Raw genomic sequence first — 23098 nt, forward strand, 5'->3', positions numbered from 1 at the left:
ATGATATCTAAGAACTCTTAAGTCACACAACCTAGATTAAGCATTCACCTTCCCTTATTTACTGTTTTTTTTTTCTCCCAGCATTGCCCTATTTGATACATCATTCTATCAGACTTATACCATGGTTAGATATTTTTGGAACCATAATCCAACATATACCAAATCAATTTGGTAATAATGAGCTATAGTGATGGCTCCATTTTGGCAGAGACCATACATCTTATATCATTCTGTCTCCTGCCTACACTCAAAATTATTTGATCAATAAATGAATGAATGAATGAATGAATGAATGGATGAAGGCATATGCTGGGTAATATGAAGGTTCTTTGTCTTATTGTTTATTTTCTTTTATTACCCAAGGACCCAAGGAGTACTATTGTCAATTCCCACCTCCTTTACAGAGTTAGTCTTTTAAGGAGTGGGTTTAAGACTTGACAGAAATGAGTTCTCTACCACACAAGTCTTGTAAAAGTCATGCTTCATTGTCTTAATCTCAAGTGATACATTTTAAGCAGGGATACCAGAGGACTTCAGGCTGGTAGCAGTGCAGTGGGCATGGCTTGCAAAACTCCTCTGTTTCCTCAAGGGAGATGTGCTCTGGTGGATAATGGTATTCAGCCTGGCCTGGAGGAGGTCCTACCAAGTTTCCAGAGCCTCCGAATAGGGGTTCCCCAAGTAAGTCATTCGCCTCAAGCACACCATCCTGAAACCACCTACATCATTGCAAAAAGTACTTCCCGTTTCTCTGATTATCTACTTCCAGGTGTAATTTGTTTCTCACACCAGCACTTTCTTGCTACGTTATCCATGAGTCATATGATAATGACTACACATTCCACATGCACTGCAGGCATTAAAGTATGACCAGACTGTATGCATGTGCTGTCAGCAGATTTTTCTTACTGTATAAAATCCAGCAGCAACTGAGTGCAGCAGGCATGGGAAGAGCTTCCAGCACAATAGTGTTTACTTTGCTTACTGCTCAGATAATCCCTACTGATAATCATTAATTGCCTAATTGACAGTCTGATGAATGATGAGCAAAATAATGTGTTAAAAAAACAACAAGAACAAAATGATGTATTAAGCTACTATGTGCAAGGCATTTTGATAGTCACTTACTGTGTACAGACAGGATTAAGGCACAAACACTTGAGAAGTTAAAAAAATAGTTTGGATCCAATGTTCTATGCTTTATGAGGCAAGAGCTTGCTCTTAGAATACAGTACATGGTAAGGTTTTGATGTATTTTAATGAAATTAGTGAAGGATAACTTTCCTAATTAGAATTGAAACCTATGAATTTCAAATGAGTGAATGTTAATGGTCAATTCTCTAGAACTTTCGGTGAAGGAGTGATACATTCAGGCCTAGAGAAACCTTAAATATAACATAATGTATCTATTCTATCTAGCTATCTAGCTATCCATCTGTCATTTATCTCTTTATCTGTTAATATCTGTCTATCTTTATTTGAAGTGTGAAAAGTATTTAATTCTTATAATTTTATTTTGCTCCTATTGACATTCCTGGGAGATAGATGGAGAGACAAATAATCTCATTTCGTAGACTAAATGACACAAGACTAATGTAACTTCTCCAAATGCCATAGCCAGTGATGGCAAAGTCGGGACTCTGAATCAGTTCTTGTTATTCCCAGTTCCTTCCAGCATAACAAAGTGTCACCATCCACTTTAGGGGATACACTGCTACCAACGGTAGTAGAGTTTCACTAAATGGGTGTAGCTGTTCTAGATGCAAGTTGCTTTCATTTGCTCTCCTAGAATCTGGAGCGACATACTTACCATCGTTCTCCCAGTCTTCAGGATGGGTATCTCTAAGCACTGAAAGTCTACGCCCTCAACAGAAAATCAGTGTTAATCAATGACAGTGATTGGGGAATCGAATCGGTCTTTTTAGATGCTATTGGGTATTTTAGATTAAGTCTATGGGGAATCAGTGAGCAGGGAACTCTGGGGGCTTAAAACAAAGGGTAAGAATGCAAAACCAGGCAGGAAATAATGCAAATGACAGAGCCATTCATGCACAAATAATTCTTGGGCAGTGATTGCATAAATTACATAGAGGGACATGAAGCCTGCCCTGATTAGCCTGCAGATAAAAATTTTCTCTTAAGTGTGTTTTCATCCATATGGTAGAGCATATTTCTGGCATGAGTGCTTTCTAAATAGCAGGCTTCTTTTCAGGGGAATGGAACAGATTTTACAGGTGATAACCTGCCTTGTGCCCCAGGGCAGATGTATTATTCTGCAACAAGAAGTTGATGCTTAACCTCTGCCCGGCCTCAGAAACCACTCAGTGGTAGAAGCCAAGCAATTTCAGATATTTCAACCTAATGTACCATCAAGTCCCAAGGCCGTCTTGCTCTATCTCTTGAATATCATCTCTTTTGTGCAAAATCAAGCCCCTTAACAGTCTGGCAAAGACGCTTTAAGGAAGTGGGCTGATAGAACTCTGATGTTCCTTTTAGGGGAATAACTCTGCTGCCCCAGAAGCTGCCTGGGTAGGATTGGGAGGATTGTGCATGCCATCAGCTCAGACCAGCACTAGAATAACTGTCTTTATTACCTTGTGGTGTTTGTGACTTGTTCCTTTTCATGCCACAGTGAGGAAGGGGTACAAGCCAAGTCTGTGTATGTTTTGTTTGGCCCTGAAACCTGGAGTTTTCCACAAGAAAGATAATGATTTGGAGATGATGCTAAGTACCTTTTTCTTTGCATTTGACTCAAAGGTCTGTTTAAGCAAAATGAGCAGGGCCGTTTAAAATGTCTAAAGTTTTCCTCTCCTACTTTTGCTCCATGTTTCTACTCAATTCATTTCAAACAAGGATTTTGAAAGTAACCTGCCTTTCCGGGTTTCAAAGTTATACATTTCTGATACGATTGCTTTGGAACCTCTGAAATTCACCAAGGAGTTGCATTATTAGTCCACTAGGATTTTGTTCTTAAATATCATCCCTTGAGGCACTGAAGCCTGTATCTATATGTGCATCAGCCTTTAATATTCTTCTGTTCTCGTGTCATGTGCCCTGTTGGGAAATATTCTCTTGTTTGTCATGCCTATTGGAATATCACTTGTGTTTTCTATATAGTGTTTCCTGACATTTTAAGTTTTCACTATTCTCCCAGTATGTCACTCAGTTTAGAATTTCACATATGTTATTGTTTTCCATTTTATATGAGTTTGGTCTGCTTTTCAAGACTATCAGCTATGTTAGCTGTGAATTTGTTCACAGGTCCACGGGGTATCAGAGTTGGTTGTCTGGCCCAATCCTCTTCCTTCATGGTTGAGGAAACTGAAGTCCAGTGAAGGTTAATGTCTTGTTCAATGTGTTTTAGTGAGTTGGTAGTAGAATCCAGACTATAGAAATAGGTACAGAGCCTTCTGACTATCAGTCCACCATCTCACACATCATAGATATTCAATAAGTGCTTGATGGAGATGTTGACTTACCCAGTGCTTTTCAGCTGCCCGAAGCAGTTCTTTTTGGTTTGTCAACACTGGTTGTGTGGGAGTAAAACCCTAGTAGAAAAAAAATATATATGTATGTATATATGTAATTATTATTATTGCAAACACACACACACACACACACACACACACACACACACACACTCACACAATTTATTTTCTCTTCAGTCAATAGAGCCATTTTGACTGTTTCATTCACAAGGTGCCAGGATCTTCCATCCTTCCCCCACTGAGAGAGGTGTCTCTATGGAAGCCTATCTCACCTGCCCAGGAGATGTCCTGGGGTCCCTTTCAGTGCAGAGGTAGGGCACTGCTTTACGTTGTGCTCATTACTTGCAGGTCGAAGAATGAGAGCATCAGCACCAAGTTCAGGTTCTCAAACTTCTCTGGGATAGCACCATAGATATCCAAGCCTGTCAGCTCCACCTCCAGCTGCTGCTGCTGGTTCTAGAATTCTTCCTGCTGCCTCTGCAAAGCTTTCTGCTCCACATGAGCTCTTTCTAGAGTCTTCCTCAGCTCTGTGAGCTCAAATTCCTTGATTTTTAGAAGTTTAAAGATAAACTCTTGTAAGACACACAGTTGAGTGAAGCAAAACACACACACACACATGTATGTATATGTATATATACACAGGCACACACATGCACACACACACACACACACACACACACGGTGCCAAAAATATATACACATTTTAAGAAAGGACAAAACTGTATTAAAATTGTAATACACAATATATACTGATAACAAAAGATGAATACAAGTCACGTGTATACATTTTTTTGGCACCCCTGGTATAAGTTTTGGGGATTTATGACACTTGAAAAATAGTATTCAGTTATTTGGCCCTAATGCATTTTGGCACAATGCTAATTTTCTTTATGTTAAAATTGTGAGGAATCCCCCAAATATTGAGATTTTCTTAAAATATGTCATGGAAGGTGGCCACATTAAATAACATTAAATGTTATCACATTAAATATTAAAGACAAAATTTAGATTAAGGGTTTCAAATTATTATTTCAGATAATTTCTGGTTTAGTTGCTAACCTTCAATTGAAACAGTTTGGGAGAGGAATTATTTGAAAGGTGTGGGTGAGATTCCTGGATCATTGAACAAACGTTATGGATCTCAAACCAGCAAGATTGTTTGGGGCTTAGAGTTGAAGCTCTGATTCCATTCTTTGACATTATGCCAAGAGCAGTAACTCTCTTGTGAAAGTTGTTTTTAAAATCTTTGAACTATTTTTCTTTAGGATAACCTTTCAATACTGGTAAGAGTTTGGAGTTGACTGGTACAATTTTCTGTTTAGTTATATCACACTCTAACGTAGATAACTTAGAATTTATTATTCCTGTATTTAACAATTCTATTCACAAGACTATCACTTTCAGGAAAAGGTTTTTTCTGACCTCTATTGTGCGGGTTTATAAAATGATCCTGAGAAAAATGCCAGGAGATCTCTATTTTGGAATCGTTTTCTTAGTGGCTAATATGGGTACCTTTGCACAAGTTACTGGATTCTCATTGCTTTAGATTTTGAGAATGTGCATGTATGCAACATCTGTGTAAGGCACACACACACGCCTACCTAAAGTATAATAGGTTCTGAATGTCCTGGGTAATCAAGGCAACATATTTCAAAATTTTCTCATAACCCAAGCTGTTCATATTTAATAGGTACTTAGTGCTTTGAATGAAAGGATCACACTTAACTTACTTCTATAAAAATATAGGGACCCTTGTCTTTGCTTTTGGATTGGACTAATTCTGGGATGTAGGACACTAGAGGATATTTAGGCCTAGAGCCTATTTCTTCTCATTTATTCAGAGATGCTTTGGGAAATCTGCATTGAATTAAGTAAGACTCTTCCTTATCCCCCTAACATAGGTGAATGCTGGAATTTGACCTCTTTACTTGGGAGGGTAATCCAATATTAGATTATAGCATGGACACTTGTAGAAAAAGTCTATTTTTTGAAATTTAACCCTGTTGAGTTCTTATCCTTGGCTTCTGAAACTCTTGTGGACTCCTGAAAATACGGGATATTGTCCTAGGAGTACAACCCACCATTATGGACAGGCCCGTAGAATGATTAGTCCCAAGTTAAGTTTTTTGGAAGTAGATGCTAAAATGGAATTTGTGGTGCCAGTGTTTGTTAGGGATCTATACTCCTGAAAGAAAGGAGGAGAATGGAACAGGATGCAAAAAGAGAGATGAACTTTGAGATAGGAATAACAAAGATCTAGCCTATCCAGTGAGGACTTCTGGAAGGTGTATTGCACATCAGACTGTTTCATGTTAGGCCATCACCTCCCCCAGCCACCGGATCTGGGCTGGCCCAAAAAGGGTTTGATCTTGAATCAGATGGCTTTCTGCAGCTAAGACAGATGCATGTTCTGGGACCTGATGAGAGCTATCAACTGGACGCCGTCTGCTGTCACCATCCTCTGCAGTTGGGCAATAAGAGTCATGTCTCTAAATCTACCACTCTTTTCTTGATCTAAACTTCCATAAATGAGATCTACTTAAGTATCGGAAATTCTGCCAATCTTTTGCTATACTTTTCAGGACTGCGAGGGTTTTATTGTTTACAGGTTGAAGCACTGACAACTTAGACCATGAATGATAGTACTTTAGAAGCAAAGTTATGATCTTAGCAGAACAGGTTAATTTTTTTAAAGATTTTATTGGGGAAGGGGAACAGAACTTTATTGGGGAACAGTATGTTTTTCCCCAGGACCCATCAGCTCCAAGTCAAGTTGTCCTTAATTGCCAGGGGCACAGCCCACCATCCCATGTGGGAGTCAAACTGGCAACCTTGTTGTTGAGAGCACACGCTCCATCCAACTGAGCCATTCAGCCATCCAGGAGCTCAGTGGCAGCTCGTTATCTTCACTCTAGTTGCAGAGAGCACAGCTCACTGGCTCATGTGGGAATTGAACTGGCAACCCTGTTGGTTAGAGCGCGAGCTATCTGGTTGCCCTAGAACCTGCTAATTTTACAGAGACAACAGGCAATTCAGAGTGATTGCCTGGTTTAGTCAACATTAAACATCTTGTTAGGCAAAGGAAAAGGATTAGATCTAAAAAGTCTTAGATTACAATCCAAATTGCACTCTGCCTCTAATATCACTGTATTTCAAAACTATCTACTATTAAAATTATTTAATTTTTTTCTTGATGTCTTGATCATAATTGTGAATGAGAATTATTATAATATGAAGTGATGCTCTTGAGTATGACTCACGTTGCTTTTTACTTCAAGGGTAGAAGGAATATTGATCTCTAGAAAAGTGACCAAGAGCTGTACAGGCTTGAAATAGTCATGTTAGATGGTTCTCATCCAAAGAATAGCCCCTAAAATAGAAAGCCATTTCAATAATTAGCACTCCAGTGTACAAAAGGACACCATAACAAAATGAAATTACAAAACATATTAAATTAACATATCAAAAGATCACAAATTGTTCCTTAAAAAGCATAGGACCTATGGGTGGGCATAAACTATTAGCAATGAGGTCACACTTAGGTTAATTAATAGTGTGTTTGGATTATAGTTTGGGGCTTTAAAAAAAGATACGTTTCTCAGGATCAGGTTAACCAATCTTATTCAAACAGAAAAGAAATAGAGTTACTGTCACTAAACACTGCTTTCCTGCCCCAGACAATCTCCTTTTTCCACATGAGTCAACCCCAAAGGAAAAACTAGTTCTGATAAAATGCCCTTGTCAGTTTCAGCACTTGCTAGTGTTTTGTGACTTATTTGGGGGTACTCTGCCTTTCTAATAAAATAATCTTCTTTGTTATTAAAAGTCTGTTATGAAGTTCAATTTCACATCTCAGGATCCGAGTGAAGAGAGGTCTAGGGCTCAAAGCAGCTCAGAGTTTTGAGTTAGAGTCATCGGGGGCTGAAGTTTCTGAATTGAAAAAGGTTCAGGCTTAGGTTCCAGGATTCCATGTGAACTTGGGCCTCCGTGGGATTAAAGAGGTTTTGTGGACTGAAATTGGAAGGATTTAGCCACGTATAATGTAAACAAATATGCTTTAACATATTTGATTTTTGGAGCATACTGTTTGTAATAATTCGGGAATACAGTGATATTTTATTTTATTTATTCATTTTTATTTATTTACTTTTACTTTTGGTAGTAACTAAATAGAACATAGTTTTACTCCCACTTTTAAAATATTTAAAAGTTGTGCTTGATGTGGATTCCTTTCTTTTTTTTTTTTTTAGTACCTATTTTCAGGAAGCCTAACTTCTTAACCATTAAAAATGTCATTTTTTATTACTTGCCTCTTAACATACAGAATCACTTTCATTCTATAAGACTGAATAGATCTACTTTAATAATAGCTCATATTTACATGACACTGTACAGATTACAGATGTATTTTCATATGCAGCATCCAAGTTGATCCTCAGTACAACACTGTGGAGTAGATAGAATGGATTTTATTCTCCTCATTCTCATAGATGATAAACAGACTCAGAGGCTAGTAGTAAGTGATTCAACGGGGTATGGAACCCAAGCATTCTAACTTCAGTGGCAGTCAGTATTCATTCCACTACTTTGTGCTACCTCTAAATACCTGAGATAATCTACTTATTCATTCAACAGACACATCTTATGCATTTTTCATGTATGTTCTAGGCACTCAGAATACATTAGGGAACAAAACAAACTAATACCAAGTCTTTGTTGAGATTAAATTCATGTTGGAAAACCAACAAATAAATGAAATATATAATACAATAGATGGTGATTATTGTGGATGAAAATGAAGCAGGGAAAGGGATGGGAACATTCACAGAGGGTTGCAATTGTATATAGGATAATGAGACCTTATCAAAAAAGGGACACTTGAGAAAGACCTAAAAAAAGATGAAGCAGCAAGGTTTATGGATATCCAAGGGTAGAAATAGAGGAAACAGCAAGTACAAAGGTTCTGAAACAGAAATTTTCTTAGCATGCACCGGGGACAGAAAGGAGGCCACTGAAGCTAGACTGTGGTGATCAAAAAAGAGGATAGTAGCAGATAAGGTCTTGAGATTATCATGCTAAGTGAAATAAGTCAGAGAGAAAAAGTCGAGAACCACATGACTTCACTGATATGTGGGATGTAAAACTGAATGCAACAAAGGAAAAAGACAAACAATGAAACAAAAACTCATAGACACAGACAACAGTTTAGTGGTACCAGAGGGTAAGGAGGGAGAGGGATGGTAGAAGAGGGTAAAGGGGCTCAAATATATGGTGATAGAAAAAGAACTGACTCTGGGTAGTGAACACACAATGCAACATATAGATGATATATTATAGAAATGCACACTTGAATCCTGTGTAATTTTACTAACCATTGTCACCTCAATAAATTTAATTAAAAAACAACATAGGTTTAAATGTACTTGAAAGTTTGATTCAATTTGTAAATTAAATTAATATACATTTGAACTATCCTTTTGTAACTTTATATTTCATGTGTTGTTAAAATAATTCTTTTAAGAGTGAAATCACCACATTTGTAAGTCATTTTCCACAAAGACTTTCAGCAATTTCCTAAGTTCCTCTCCCTAGGACTTATGGTAATATTCTACAATGTTGATAAACATCAACATTCTATGAACATTTGAGAATGCTTACCACTTCCACAGAATTGTCCTGGGAGTTTCTCATTACCTAAGCCATCCACTGACTCTGTACCATACCTCAACTCTACCTACGGGACATGGTTTGATTGACTATCAACGGTTTTCTTTGTGGTCCTTCATCCTAAGAACAGACCCAATTTTCAATTCCCAACAGTGAAAACAGAGAATAGACTACAATTTTAAGCAGTAACTTATTAAGGATTTATGAATCCTGGGAAAAATTACAATAGATTAAGTTACAGTACTCGAGGCCAAATCCAGGCCCATCTTTGGGGTCCTTGTGAAATGTACTTTCCTCTTTGCCTTTGACCTAATGTCATTTGTGAGGGCCAGTCAACCTTCCCTCTGATGGGAATTTACTTTACCATATGCTGCCTTGATTTCAGGCTCCATCCAACTACAAGACTCCAGAATGAAAATACAAGCTTTACTGTTAACTAAGAGATCTATTTCCTAAATCCTTATTTCCATCCTTGCATTGATATTATCCAAGTAATATTAATAATTTTTCCATTATTTGAAGGAGACTCTACCCATGTGTTGTGGCCTTTCCATAAAACAAAATAACTCTATATGAGTCCATTTTAGTTTAATTAGTTTTGGATAACATTACACTTAAGATAACAACAATACATCCTGGACAAGAAAAAGCTAAGGATTAATCACCACCAAACGACTATCACAAGAAATGTTAAAGAAACTTCTTTAAGAAGAAGAAATAAAGATTAAACATATGACTAATAAAATGGCAATAACTACATACCTATCAATCATTACTTTAAATGTAAATGGATGAAATGTTCCAATCAAAAGACATAGGGTGGCTGAACTGATAAAAAAACAAAACCCTTACATACGCTGCCTATGAGAGATTCACTTTAGAACTAAAGACACATATGGAAAGTAAATGGATGGAAAAAAGATATTTCATGAAACTGGAAATGAAAAAAAAAAATCTGGGGTAGCGATACTTATAACAAGAGACAAAGAAGGACCTAGCAATTCTACTTCTGGGTATTTATCTGAAGAAATCCAAAACACTAATTTGAAAAGACATATGCATCCCTGTGTTCATTGCAGCATTATATAAAACAGTCAAGATATAGAAGCAATCTAAGTGTCCATCAATAGACAAATGGATAAAGAAGGTGTAGTACATATATACAATGGAATATTACTTGGCCATCAAACAGAATGAACTCTTGTCATTTGCAACAACGTGGATGGACTTAGAGGGTATTATGCTAAGGGAAATAAGTCAGACAGAGAAAAACAAATACCATATGATTTCATTAACATGTAGAATCTAAAAAACAAAATACATGAACAGACAAAAAAGAAACAAACTCATGATACAGAGAACATTTTAATGGCTGCCAGATGGAAAGGGTTTTGGGTGGATGGGTGGAAGGGGGTAAGTGATTAAGATGTGCACGTAGTCAGTTATAAAAACAGTCATGGGGATGTAAAGTACAGCATAGGGAATATAGTTAATAATATAATAACTATGTATGGTGTCAGATGGGTACTAAGTATAGACTTATTGGGGTGATCACTTCATAAGTTATATAAATGTCTAATCCCTATGTTAAAAAAAGATAACAATCCAACCTATTTTTACTGTCAAATTCAATTCAATTCAATTTCTTTTTAAAGTGATCATTTATCTACCTGTAATTCTTCCTCATCTCAGCTCTGAATGTCCTGCAAACCAGCACTTAGAGAAGTATATCCATATGTCTTTATGAACAAATACATTTTTATATGTACGAGATCTGACAATTAAGTTAGCAAATTTGTTGCAACTATGTTGCTAACCTTTTTTTAATATCAAAGAGATTATTCATTATGAATTTGTACCACTGGACAAACAATTAACTAAGTTTACTCTTTGGAAGTGCTGAAAAGGCTGCATGAAAATGTTAGATGACCTGAACTTTTTGCCAACAATTCATGACTCTTGCATCACGACAATGCACCAGCTCACACGACATGGTCTGTGAGAGAGTTTTTAGCCAGTGAACAAATGACTGTATTGGAACACCCTCCCTACTCACGTGATCTGGCCCCCAATGACTTCTTTCTTTACCCAAAGATAAAGGAAATATTGAAAGGAAGACATTTGATGACATTCAGGACACCAAGGGTAATATGAAGACAGCTCTGCTGGCCATTCCAGAAAAAGAGTTCCAAAATTGCTTTGAAGAGTGGAATAGGCGCTGGCATCGGTGCATAGCTTCCCAAGGGGAGTACTTCGAAGGTGACTGTAGTGATATTCAGCAATGAGGTACGTAGCACTTTTTGTAGGATGAATTCATGAACTTAATTGTCAGAACTTCGTGTATATTGCCAAAATGCTTAGTGATCAAAGCATTATTTTTCCCAACTAAGTGACACAGTTTTCAGGGTCAAGACTCTGCTAAAATACATACCCAAATTATCAGACAGACCACTAAATTTCTTAGTATGAAGTATATACATTCATTACTTCCCTTCACTCAGGTCTCCTTTATAAACAGGAAACAAAACAAACATTAGTTGCAGTTATTAAATGGTAATTTTTGCAGGCTGCTAATCAAAGGTTCATGAACGTCTATTTTTAGAATTCATTGCTTTTTTAGCTGGCTACTCGGAAAACTCTCAAAAGGTATATATTAATATTGTGATGGTTGAAACTTCTGTTGAAGCTTGCATAGCTATATTACTCCTAAAACTGTGCACTTTTCAAATGCAGATTTTCAGTATCTTCATACCAAAAGAACATTGTATTTTGGTCTCTTTATATGTGGAATGAGAGAAAATATATATATTATATATATTTTTTTCTTTTTATTAATTTATTTTTAATTTATTGGGGTGACAATTGTTAGTAAAATTACATAGATTTCAGGTGTGCAATTCTGTATCACATCATCCATAAATCACACTGTGTGTTCACCACCCAGAGTCAGCTCCCCTTCCATCACCATACATTTGATCCCCCTCACCCTCATCCCCCACCCCCCAACCCCCTTACACTCTGGTAACCACCAAATTACGTTCCCCAGATTAATTTTCAAACCCCGTGGCCATCCTGTGGTCACCAACTGCCCTCCAATCCCCTCACCCTCCCCCCCACCCCCCACCCCTCCCGCCCATCTAGCAACCCTCAGTTTTATATATTTTTTAATTTTTATTGGGGAATATTGGGGAACAGTGTGTTTCTCCAGGGCCCATCAGCTCCAAGTCTTTGTCATTTAATCTAGTTGTGGAGGGCGCAGGTCAACTCCAAGTCCAGTCATGGTTTTCAATCTTAGTTGCAGGGGGCACAAGCCCATATGGTAATTGACCCAGCAACCTTGCTGTTGAGAGCTTGCACTCTCACCAACTGAGCCATCGGCCGCCCCGAGAGAAAATAGTTTTAAATTACCATGGGGCATAGATGTAGATGTGAAGAAAAACCATCTCCATCTTTGTGTCCTTTCATGCTGTGACCTTTGACCAACCTCACTGTCCTCAGTAAGCATATCAAAACATTTTAGTTAATGAGTATCTGTGTTTTTTAACATGTAACCATAAATACTTATTCTAGTAATGGCCAGGATGACAACCGAGATGCATACGGCAATCAAACTGGTGATAGTATGGACCACCAGGAGGTATGGCCCCTGGTACTATTGTATTCTTTGACCCTTTGTCTTGTCAATCATTAGTACCTGAGTTGTATTATAAAAAATGGTGCAGTAACAGGAGTCTTTAGTAGAGAATAATTTACGCAAAACTGCAGGACCATCTGTCTGCTCTGGCCCAACCTTTCCATAGGTAAATTACCGATAATAAATTCTGTTATATTTTATGGAATTACCCGCTTTGTCTTTTGGTTTGAAGGTACCTTCTCGCTAGGATGGCCATTATATCTTTGCCTCAGCATCTGACACGTGGGATCCATGAAGTTTTATTTGTATTAAAATAATGACACTTTTATAGTCCTTTGCAATTTACAGAGCAATTAGCACTACATGGATTGATATACATGCATCTGGAACTTTAATTTTGTATAACTAAATGGATCGTTGGAACTCATTTGATCTTATTTATTGGTCAACTTTTGTTTTGTAACAAAACATTCTAAAATTTAGTGGCTGAAAACATAGTAATTTACGTAACTTACAATTCGTTAGTTGGCAATTTGTGCTGGGCTCAGCTGGTTGGTTCTGCTAATGTGGCCAGGTTCAGCTGTTCTCTGCTTGGCTTGCTTGTGTATTAGCTTCTGGATTGGCTGGTAGATTGCCTGGTGTAGGATAGCTTGGCTGGGGCAGCTCATCTCTGGTTTATGTAGTCTTTCATCATCCAGCAGGCAACTCTGGGCTCAGTGATGGTGATAGGGTTTCCAAAAGTAGCAAGTAAATAACTACTGTTTCCCAAGTACTTTTCAAGTTTCTGTTTACACCAAGTTTGCTAACATCCCATTGGTCAAAACAAATCATATGGTCAAACTCAGTGTGAGAGTAGCAAAACAGTCAAAGCTATATGGCAAAATACAATGGATAGAGCAAAGAGAATTTTTTAAATCAATCTAGTATATTATAAAACAGTGCATTCTTTCAAAAATAAAGTGATGCTCATTGCTTACTACACCTACATAATTATGCTTAAGTATTCTACCTAGTAAGGCTCTAAATAAATATATCATTAAATCTTCTTGATTCAATATGTTTGATTAGTCAATCTTGGTGATTAAATCCTATTGAAAATTCTCTTTGTGACTCTAGATTATGTACTTCTAGGAGAGCACATGAAAATCATAAATCTGCAGCTTCATACACATATTCAAACCGTTATTGTATTTTCAACTAAAAAACTTGAAATTGGATGACTAAAAAAAACAGTACCTTAAAATGAATGTTCACCCACTATGCTGACAAGAATGGGCTGCTGGAGAGAATTCTGCTCCATTCTGATAATGGTAATTTCAAAGTGTATAACCTTGTAATAAAACTATTTGATAGCTTAACATCTCTGTGCTTCTTCCTTTGCAGAATTGCCAACAATTGTGATAGACATTCTTTAAACACAAATCATTTCCCTTCCCATTTTTTAGTTGGGCAAGATTTTATGTCATTTATTTTCTTTTCCCAAAATAGTTATAATTCCTGAGTCTTGGAGGTTATTTGGAAGTACAATGTGATGATATATTTTTAGGGAGACTTAATCATCACATAAAAAAAATAACTTCACTCATGAAAGTGATTTTTAAATATTGTCACAATTGAAATAAAATACCGCTGCCTTGTAAAAAAAAGTTTCAGTAAGAACAAACTTAATTCCTGGGACAGGATGAATTTATATTACTATTTAAATTTGTGTTAAGTTCTGTTTAAACGTTATAATATGCCATACATTTATTTGCTTTGTTTTCAATCTGGAAAACATGACACAAAGTAAAAGTATGCTTTTATCTTAATTTTTATTAAAAGTAGTTCTTAATATTTTTAATTGAACAGACTGAATTTAAATGTAAAAATTATGTACACATATGCATGTGTATATATTCGTACCTGTGTATATTCATGTCTGTGTATGTATTTATGCATGCATTATCTATCTCTTTATCTATCTATCTATCTATCTCTATCTATCTATCTATCTATCTATCTATCTATCTATCTATCTATCTATCTATCTATTATCATCATCATCATCTGCCTAACTGTCTATCTTTATGAAGATTGGTGGGAAACGCATATTGACTACTTTCTCAGTTTATCCTTCTATATTCATACGGATGATAGTCAAGGGAGTAGGGTATTTTCAGGGTGTAATCTGGTGAAGATTCATCTTATTTGTAAGCAGCATGCCCAGGAAAATATAAGCAAATCCATATGAATAAGTTAATTAAATATAACAAAATTTCAAGTTTGTTTATATAGAATTGTGATCTAGCATGTATTTATTGGATCACTCATTCATTAAACAGTGATGCTATGCGCCTGGCACTCTAGTAAGTCTGGAGAAATCACAGTGCTTGCCCAGGTAAGATGAGTGGCATGCTTATAATGAACTGAGCCCTCCAGTCCACTCTGCCTGCCTCCTTTAGAAAGGAACTCACGGCCATGTCACAATCTACTCAGTTGTTCTTGACAGCATGATTTTTCAAAGAGAATTACATATATCTATTGGCTAGGCTTAAACATCTTACAATTTTAGAAATATATATTACATACATTGATATATGCACATTAAAGAATTATAAAACCAAAGGAATAAATGGGGTATTAGATTTTTTACATATCCTTTTGCAATTCAGATAGGTGGAGTGTATTTCTCCACCCTTTTTTTTTAATATTTTTTTTCAAATAGTTGACATGCAATATTACATTAATTTCAAGTGTACAACATAGTGGTTAGACATTTGTATACTTTATGAAGTGATCTAGTACCCAGTAAATCTAGTACCCATTTGATACCATACATAGTTATTGCAGTACTATTGACTATATTTCTTATGCTGTACTTTACACACCCATGACTATTTTGTAACTATCAATTTGTATTTCTTAATCCCCGTCTGTTTTTCACTTACTCCTCAACCCTCTTACCATCTGGCAACCATCAAAATGTTCTCTGTATCTATGAGTTTGTTTCCATTTTTTTATTTGCTTATTTTGTTCTTCAGATTCCACATATAAGTGAAATCATATGGCATTTATCTTTTTCTGTCTGACGTATTCCACTCAGCTCAATACCCTCTGGGTCCATTCATGTTGTTGCAGATGGCAAAATTTCATTATTTTGTATGGCTGAGTAACAATATATTGTATATAGGTGCCACCTTTTCTTTGTCCATTCATCCATTAATGGATACCCAGGTTGCCTCCATATCTTGGCTATTGCAAGTAAAGCTCCAATGAACATATGGATGCACATGTCCTTTTGAAGTAGTGTTTTGGGTTTCTTTGGATAATTACCCAGAAGTGGGATTACTGGGTCCTTTTTTGTCTCTTGTTATAGACTTTGTTTTAAAGTCTATTTTGTCTGGTATAAGTTTTGCTGCCAAACTTTGTTTGTTTGTTTGTTCATTTCTAGTTTCATGAAGTATCTTTTTCTATCCCTTTACTTTCAGTCTGTGTGTATTTTTTGATGTGAAGTGAGTCTCTTTTTTTTGTTGTTGTTATAATTTTTTTTTTTTTAATTGGGGACCAGTGTGTTTCTCCAGGGCCCATCAGCTCCAAGTCATTGTCCTTCAGTCTAGTTGTGGAGGGCACAGCTCAGCTCCAAGTTCAGTTGCTGTTTTCAATCTTTAGTTGCAGGGGGTGCAGCCATCTCATGTGGGAATTGAGCCGGCAACCTTGTTGTTGAGAGCTCGTGCTCTAACCAACTGACCCATACAGCTGCCCCTCGAGAAGCTCAGCTGCAGCTCGTTGTCTTCAATCTAGTTGTGGAGGGTGCAGCTCACTGGCCCATGTGGGAATTGAGCCAGCAACCCTGTTGTTCAGAGCTTGCACTCTAACCAACTGAGCCATCCAGCCATTCCTGAAGTGTGTCTCTTGTAGGCAGCACATGTAAGGGTCTTGTCTTCTTATCCATTCACCTATCTTTTGATTGGACTATATAATTCATTTGCATTTAAAGTGATAGATATGTAGTTATTGCCATTTTATTACTCATATTTTTGGCTCTTCTTCTCCTTCTTCTTCTCCATCACCTTCTCCTTCCTCAAAGTCCCTCTGATATTTCTTGTAATACTGGTCTGGTGTTGATGAACTCCTTTAGCTTTTTCTTCTCTGGGAAGCTCTTTATCTGCCCTTCGATTCTAAATAATAGCTTTGTTGGGTAAAGTAATCTTGGTTGTAGATCCTTGCTGTTTGTCACTTTGAATATTCTGTGCCAATCCCTTCTGGCCTGCAGAATTTCTGTTGAGAAATCAGTTGACAGTGTTATGTGAGCTCCCATGTAGGTAACTAAGTGCTTTTCTCATGCTGCTTTTAAGATTCTCTCTTTGTCTTTAACCTTTCACATTTTAATTATGATGTTTCTTGCTGTAGGCATCTTTGGGTTTATCTTGTTTAGGTCTCTCTGCACTTGTTAGGCTTGTGTGTCCATATCCTTCACCAGGTTAGGGAAGTTTCCCATCGTTATTTCTTCAAATAGGTTTTCAATTCCTTACACTCTCTCTTCTCCTTCTGGTAGCCCTATGATACAAATGTTGGTATGCTTGATGTTATCCCTAGAGGCCCCTTAATCTATCCTATTTTTTTTAAATTCTTTTTTGCTTTTTACTGTTCTGTTTAGGTGTTTTCTGTTACTTTATCTTCTAAATCACTGATTCGATCCACTGTTTCATCTAATCAACTGTTGATTCTCTCCAATGTATTCTTCATTGCAGTATTGTATTCTTCATTTCTGACTGGTTCTTTCTTGCATTTTCTGTCTCCATTACTATATTTCCTATCTTTTGGTTCAAGTTCTCTCTGAGATCACTGAGCATCCTTATAATCAGTGTTGTGAACTCTGTGTCTAGTAGATTGTTTATCATCTCTATATTTTTCAGTTCTTTTTCTGCAGCTTTGTTCTGCTCTTTCATTTGGGATGTGTTTCTCTGTCTCCCAATTTTGGCTATCTCCCTGTGTTTGTTTCTGTGTATTAGGTAGGGATGCTATGTCTCTTGGTCTTAGTAGAATATTCTTATGTAGTAGGTGTCCTGTGGGGCCCAGTGGCACAGTCTCCTTAATCACATGAGCTGGGTGCTCCAGGTGTGTCCCTTGTGTGGGTTATATATGCCCTCCTGTTATAGTTGGGCCTTGGTTGCTGTTTGAACATGAATAGGAAGGATTGACCCTCAGGCTGATTGGTTGTGAGGACTAGCTGTGACTACAGTGGAGGAGTTGTGGTGTGGGGGCTGACCCTACAGAGCAGGATTCACTTTAGCAGGGCTCTGGTGCCTTCCCAATCTGTCCTTTGGGTGTGTTGTTCTTGGAGGTGGCCAAGTGGTGCTCTGGCTTGGTCCAAAGCTGGCCACTGGGTGTGCTGTCCTTGTGGCCTCCTGGGAGGGGCTCACCACAGGACAAGTTCAGCCACAGTCTATTCCCTGCCTGAGGCCACCTGGCATGAGTCACAAAGCAATCCGCAGATGGCCATAACTTGCACTGGGCTTGGAGGTGCCTGGATAGGCCTAACTGCAAACCAAGGCTGGCTGCCACTAGTGTCGGGCTTGGGTCTTCTCAGCAAGTGGTACAGGGAATACTGAGACCAGACGCTGCTTGTTTGGGTTTTGGGAACATTTGAGAGATTTTAGGAAATTTCACAGCATGAGACAAAGCAGGCCATTTGTATGGAAAAGCCAATGGAAGCAGTTTGGGTGGGCTTGCAAGTTGGGTGAGGCAGGATCACAGGGGATAACCAGGGCAGGGCAAATAGTGTTAACTAGGTTGATGGAGACTCAGATATGGTGGCTGTCTGGGTTTGCTTGCTGGGAGGAAGAAAGGTTCAACCACAAAACAATGGATTTTGTCAGTACTTCTACCTGGGAGAAAGCTGCCCTTTCAGACCTTGCTCTCGAGCCAGACAATTCAGTTCCTCCCTATAGGTCCCTGTCACCATTACGGCCTCAGTGCTGGAGCTCAGATCAAGTCTGTAAGTGAGTAAGTCTATGCACAGGCCCTTTAAGAGGAACACCTGGAACTCCAGCTGCCCTCCATTTCGCTCAGCCACAATCTCTGCTGGTTTTCACAAGTAGAAGTTGTAAGGACTTCTATTGTTGGCACTGAAACACTGGCCAGAGAAGCCTGGTTTGAAGCTGGGACCCTTCACTCCTTAGGGGGACTCTGCAGCTGAGATATCCCTCCCAATTATTAACTGGTACACATGGGGTTGGGACCAGCTCTTTACATGTCTTTACACCTACCAGTCTCAATGTGATTTCTTCTGTATGTCCTTAATTGTAAGACTACTGTTTAGCTAAATTTCAGGAGATTTTCAGTGATGGCTTTTCTGTAATTTAGTTTGATTTTGATGTGGTTGTGAGAGGAGGCCTATTTATCCACTCTTTAAACTTCGAATGGTTTCCCTTTGCCTTAGAATAAAGTCTTAAACTCTTAATAAATCAATAAGGATTTTCTTTGAACTAATCTTAAATTTTACATTTTCTTCTTTTATTACATCATTTTACAAACTCTAAACAAATCCTTATTTACATTTTTCATACATATATGTTTTTATTACTCTTTAATTTTGTCTATGTTCTGCTCTCAGCATGGGATCTCTTTCTCCTTATTTTCCACCTTTTTCAGATTAAAAATATAGTCCAACTATCACCTGATTAAAACTGCTTTACTTTGTTACCTGTCATAAGAGCTTCTCTAGCATAATAGGTGTTCATTAAATATTTGCTCAGTGAGTTCATCATGCCAAATTTATTATTTAGTACTTATTTAATTTTGGGTTGTATGGTAGGGAACTACTGTATCTTCTTCCTACCCATTAGTAAATAAGTTCTATGAGAGATAAGACCATATATTAATCATTTTTGCAAGATCTAGCACAATAGCTTCCTCTCAATACAAGGTTAACAACTAAATTGAATTCAGGGAGGTTTCTAAAATTAGAGTATTGATAAAATAGTGTCACATGACTTGATAAAGGTAGAATAATTTTGAATATCAGTAATTATTCATAGGCAGAAGTCATTCCACTCTATTAGGACAAGTTTACATTTCTTCACTAGGGATATATTTCTGGACGACCTAAGACATCTTCTAGTTTGGGTGTCTGTTGAATTCTCCCTCTTCACCTGTGAAGTCACCTTGAAACAAGACCCATAATCAAAGTGAAGTTTCACCATAATTTGCTTTATGAAGATAGTCAAGTTATTCAAGCTATAGTGAAGTTATTTAAGCTACAGTTTTCCTTAACTGTACGTAAAGATGATACTTGCTTTGACGACCTCACAGGCTTGGTATGAGGATCAAATATAATAGAAAATTCACAGGTATTTATAGACACAAACAAAGCTACGTATTTCACATCTCCTTTGAACTGTCTTTAAGTTTCCCCAAGGCCAAAACAAGGAACCAGGGTTTTGATATATTACAAAAGAATGTATTTTATTTATTTATTTTTTGGATGGGAGACGAGGTCTCCTCAGAGAGGGCTAGCCTCATCTACCTACTTAGCTGATTTTCTGCCTTCTCCTATTTAGTCTTTGTAATGTATTTTTTTATTTATTTATAAAGATAATTAAGATTTATAATAATACATTTACTTCTTTACTCATTCTCTTTATATTATACTAATCTATAGGACTAATGACAGTATGCATTGTGACCATCATTACTGAATAAACACCATTTACGAACCTGAAGGGTAAGTGCTTAATACATTCTTGTGGAATGATAAGATGACCCAAATCAGTGGATCTCCAATTTTAATATAAATAAGAATCATAGAACTTGCTAAAGAATATAGAATCAGAATTTTAACCTGGGAGATTTTGATTTTGTGGGCTGGTCTGGGCCTAGGAGTCTACATTTTAACGCTTTCCTCTCCCCTGCATCAATCAGTCTCCCCTTGATAAACAGCGATAAAGTGCTGCATTCCATGCATTTTCTGTGAGAATCACTGCTGCCCTCAGTGCTTTGGGAAGAATTAGAGGTGGCTTCTTGACACACCCGAAGAGGAACCCCTCTGGAAATGTACATTGTGAGGAGGCAGGTTAGTCTCTCATTTATCTCAAAACATGGCAATTACAATTCAGACTTTTGAAAGGATGGAAAATCAGAAAAATGCCGCTTGGCAGACCACAGCAATGCTGCATCTTTGGGCATTGGATGCCTGCCAGAAGCACTTGCCCAGAACAGTCGCAGAGCATCTGACCTTTTATTCATCATCTGTTCTGCTGCACAAAAACTTGAATACTTCTTTGAATGGCTTGCATTTTTCCCAGCAGCTCCAAAACAGGATGAAAATCCTTTCATTTAATTAGGCTATTATTTTCCATTTTAAGCTTCAATAGAGACTCAGAAACAGGTGCCAGTTTCTCTTCTTTTTCTAAGTCTAGAGAAATCAGAATAACTGCAACTGAGAAAAATAAGCAGATAAGGCCTCAACAGTAATGCTACTTACTTGCCTCTACCTACGCAGTCCAGAAGCAGATGTTAATTATCAGAAGTACAGTCCCAAACTGAAAACAGTGTAAACACTGCTTGGGCTTTTGTTGATTGCCTGTTATTGCTTTTTACTGGTTCTTCTATGTGTGGACATCTCTCTATATTTCTATATTTATATCTATATCTATATCATCTATCTCTATCATTTATATCTATATCTATATATCTTTATCTGTATCTATATCATCTATCTATACCTACATCTAGTTTAATAGTGGGTTTTATTTACTTTTTAAAATTACTAACATTACCTCATTATAGATGATGCTGATCAGGGCATTTTGCTTTTCCAAAGCCATATTTGGCAGTGAAGGCCTTGTAACCACTCATATTGGTTTTGTGAGGTCTGATCATTTTCTGATACAAGGTAGGACTCTATTCCCACCTCCACCCAAGGTTTTATAAGATTCATTTTACCAAGCAAGCCACAACGAAATTCAAAAAGTTAGACATTTACCTGAATAATCTGCTTTAAATTTATTTTATTAAATAACAGGAAGATTTTTGTTTTTAGAACGTAAGTTGGATTGCTGTCTTTGGCTAAAGAGACTGTTAGAGGAAACTGAGAACTGCAATTTGATGCAGGATAAAATATTCGGTGGGACTAGAAACATAGCGCTGTTTTCCCCTTGCTTTTATTGTGGTTACTTGGGAATGGCTGAATGGGTAAATGGGTCATAAGATGGTAGACTGCTAAGAGCTGTAATAATCTGAAGCTGGGAAGTATTTAAAATACATGAGACATATAAGACAGACTGATATCTTTGTCAAGAGGGTAAAGCAACTCAAAAACTGAAAACGACCATTTTGTGAGACGGTTCAAAGACCAGGGCAAAAACAGTTTGATTAATTTTTCCATTGAGCAAATTCTTTGAGAGAGAATAAAATGGAAATTGATATATTATCAAGTTCCTTCAAGCCTGGGGAAACAGAGGCCACCATTTTCTTTTGGCTCAAATAATTTAACTTGACTGTCTAAAATCAGGGGAAGTAATCGTAAATTCCTATAGTGGCAAGGAATGTGAAATATAAATGAGCAAAGTGGCCTGGATATAACTAGTATTTCTAGAAGCATTTGCGCTTATTTCCTAAATTTTAATTTTTTTTTGACTGGAAATCTAGATACAAAACTATTTCACTTTTCCAAAATTTAGCTATAAGAAAAAATAAAACAGTCTCAGTGATATGATATGATGATACCTAGAACTTGGGCATGTTGCCTCAGGTCAGGGAGCCCAAGTAGAGAAAGGTGGGCACTGGAGCTCCCGATCCCTTCTAAAATGGGCAATCACTCTGCTACTTAGCTAGAGGTTGTCATGTGAGAATGGGCCCAGGCCTGCTAGTATTCTCTTTTTAACAGAAACTAGACAAATTAATTTTTAGATGGAGCCTACTGATTTTTTAATTGTGGCTGCTAATTAAATTTTTTATATAATTTTATTCCATTTTTGGAATAATTGTTATAAATTTTTTATTCCAAAATTGTTCCATAATTTTATATAGTCTTATGTAAATATATTCCTTACTTCAACAGTTACATAGCTATCTCAGCATCCTCTGTTTTGAACTCAAAGCAAACTTCCCAGAGACAGAGTGGGGTGTTATGTTGACCTAAGCCCTGGAAGAAAGTTTCCTAGTGAATTGATAAACTTTCTTTTCTTTTACATAGACCTGAATTGATTGTTTTTTCTTTCCCATTGGCTTTTGAATTTTTCCTTTAAATGTACCATTAGAAGAATCATAATAATAAGGCTTATCATAAAGTAGATTTTAATATCCATGTGTCAAATCACTGTCCTCCAAA

This window comes from Rhinolophus ferrumequinum, chromosome 2 (genome assembly GCF_004115265.2).
Source record: "Rhinolophus ferrumequinum isolate MPI-CBG mRhiFer1 chromosome 2, mRhiFer1_v1.p, whole genome shotgun sequence".
NCBI lineage: Eukaryota > Metazoa > Chordata > Mammalia > Chiroptera > Rhinolophidae > Rhinolophus > Rhinolophus ferrumequinum.